The sequence below is a fragment of the Eumetopias jubatus genome, unplaced genomic scaffold (assembly GCF_037043125.1).
Source record: "Eumetopias jubatus isolate StellerSeaLion01/CBP00866 unplaced genomic scaffold, mEumJub1_p1.0 scaffold_4, whole genome shotgun sequence".
Lineage (NCBI taxonomy): Eukaryota > Metazoa > Chordata > Mammalia > Carnivora > Otariidae > Eumetopias > Eumetopias jubatus.
This window is the reverse complement of record NW_028274810.1, coordinates 142,321,262-142,324,459: the sequence shown is the minus strand read 5'-3', so window position 1 is coordinate 142,324,459 and position 3,198 is coordinate 142,321,262.

Genomic DNA, 3,198 nt, shown 5'->3' with positions numbered 1-3,198 from the left:
AGAGCTCACTTAATTAGGCCAGGAGAAACCCTCTTGGAAGGAAAAAGCTAGCAAAATAGAACTCAGGGTAACATGTAAAACAGCTCAGCACAACTCTGTGGAAGAGACCAGACCAGCTAGAACCAGCCCGAACCAGCCCTGAGGAACGATGATTTAGACTCCAGGGAGACTTTGAACAGATTAAATTAATAGAGCAATTAGGGGGCAGGAAGCAGGCTAAGCCTCTTAAAATCTAGGAATCGAAGGGGAAATTTTCAGAACAATTTGGTTTGTAGGAAACAATCGAGTCTGGCACTTTAATTTCTCTTTGGTTTCTTTTTTAAGATGCTGAAACGGCAAGTCTGAAGAGCAGTAAATAATCACAGATTTCTTATGAAATTCAAACAGTGGGGAATCATTAATTTTAAAGGTCTACCCATTTCCCAAGGAGCCAAGAAGCCGTGCCTAGTCTTGAGGGTTTAATCTACTTATACAAGGGAAAGATTTCTCCTAATTTACACCACATCATCCCAAGAGGCGTCACTTGCCTTTCTTTGGAAAAAAATTTGCATTTTCCATAGTTGCAAAAATAACAAATGCTCAATGTACGAAACTAGGAAAACTTGAAAAAGTGCAAAGGAAAAAGTAAACACCATAATCCCACCTCCCACGTACTGAAATATTTTCCTCTGATATTTTAGATATAGCTACATACAAATAATTCAAAACGAAACTGTAGTTACCACTCCTGCATGTTCCTGGGAGGGCTAGGGTGAGACATAAAGCATATTTGTGGAGAAAAAAATTAAATAGTATTTACTTTGAGCCAAACATCCTGAACACTTCATACATATTAACTCTAAGAAACTTTTGCCTACCACCCAATCCAAAGATCTCATCTGTATTTAATTCATTTAGTTCTCAGTACCCCTTTATTTGTGAGTGCCATCCCTGTTTTGTAGATAGGGAAACTGAGGCACGTGAAGAACGTGCCCCACATCATATTGCCGGCAAGTGGCGAGCCAGGATTTGCTCCAGTCTAGGAGAGAAGCAAGTGCTCAGCCGCTTCTCTTTAGAGACTAGCGTAGGGGAGGGACTCACGGTTTAGGTTCCCCTGGTTGGTCGCTTCTGTCCCAGAGTGACCTCCACCAGGGTCATCAAGGAATCTTCGTTTGTAATCTTGTGGTGGAGAGCACGAGACAAAGAGGGGGTGGAGAAACCGGCCCGATGAGAGCCTAGAGAGAGAGCCTCGGCGTCCAGCCTAGGGCTGGGTCCGTGACCACACCCACCCACGGCTTCCCACGGCCACACCCACGCCCACCACCCCTACAGCCAAGCCCGCCCCCACTCTGGGCAGAGCCTGAGAGGCGAGGGCTCCTGAGATGCTGACAGCAGGAAAGGTAGCCGCATAATGCTCTGACCCTTAAGGAAAGGTCCACCACGCACACATTTGCCTTGTGCAGGTGGTTTTGGAGAAATCCCAGATTTCTCCAATTTCAGAGAAGGTGGCTGAATCCCACGTCTGAGCTGGGGCAGTGAAGGGGGAAGAGAAGCCTCGGTGGGCTGAGATTCTGGAGACAGCAGTGAGCCCCTGGGAATCTGGATGAATCTTGAGTAGGACACCGTACGTGGATTTTAACACAAACATGGATTAGAGGATACAACCTTTACTATTTCAAGCCCAGAGGGCTGAATGATCTCAGCCCACATCTGGAAGAGATACACATTCATACCTGCATATATATGCATGGTTTCTATCACATGTATATTACATGTTATTTTATATATAACACACATGACAATACATGTACAAGTAGATAAGTAGATCATTCTTTACAAAAGTGACATCATATACAATATAATAAATCTAAGATACAGTATAATTATATAAATACATGATTACATTACATAACATATAACATAGAGTATGTTATATAACATACATACACAACAAAATATGCACATTTTATGTATAAGATATACAAGCACATATTGATACATTTTTATTAAAATGTAATATATATGGTTTTAATTTTCTTCCCAATTAATTTTTTCTTTATAAAAATAGGACGTTATTATATATACAATTTCGTGGGGTTTTTACTTAGGAATATACTTTTGGTAATATTGTTTTACAATATGATTGTTAATACATATAGTTTTAAAGATTTATTTATTTTAGAGAGAGTGTGCACGAGCAGGGGGAGGGGCAGAGGAAGAGGGAGAGAGAAGCAGTCTCCCTGCTGAGCACAGAGCCAGAGGCAAGGCTGGATGCAAGGCTCGATCCCATGACTCTGAGATCTTGACCTGAGCAGAAATCAAGAGTTGGACACTTTTATTTATTTTTTACTTTTTCAAAATTTTCTTTTATTATGTTATGTTAATCACCATACATTACATCATTAGTTTTTGATGTAGTGTTCCATGATTCATGGTTTGCATATAACACCCAGTGCTCCATTCAGTACGTGCCCTCTTTAATACCCATCATCAGGCTAACCCATCCCCCCACCCCCCTCCCCTCTAGAACCCTCAGTTTGTTTCTCAGAGTCCATAGTCTCTCATGGTTCATAACTGACGGAGCCACTCAGGTGCCCTGATTGTTAATATATTTTTATGTTCTGTCCCTGATTGTTAATATATTTTTATGTTCTGTGTGGAGGGACCATAATTTGCTTAACCATCTCCTGTTTTGGTTATTTGGGCTGTTTTGAGTTTCTGTTATTATAAATAGTTCTGCTAATGAACTTTCTTATGAGTAGATCTTTGATTTGACCATACAGCCGGCACAAGTCAGGGCCTGACGGGAAACAGGTGGCACACTAAAACTGGGTAATTGAGGGATGTCTAATAAAAGGATGATATACAAAAAAGGTGTGAAACCAGCTAGGGATGGTATAGTACCCAGGGAGATTACCTCCCCTAGACTGGACGGGGTAGAGAGGGAGCACTTACCAGAAGCAGGAGAGGGTAACTTATGGGAAGGGTCTCCTGATAGGAGCTATTCCCTTTGGTGCAGAGATGCAGACAACCTAGGCCGTGGAGGAAGCCAGGGAAACAGTACCCTCACCCTCTTCCCATCTTCCCAGGTCCTTCCCATGACTCTCCTTAGCAGGGCTCAGCCAGAGGCCAGAGCCCAGGGTCACATTGGTCAGCCCCCAGAGGCACAGAAAGATGGAAAAGGGTAGTAGAGTGGATCTGGAGAGGCAAACTGAGGTC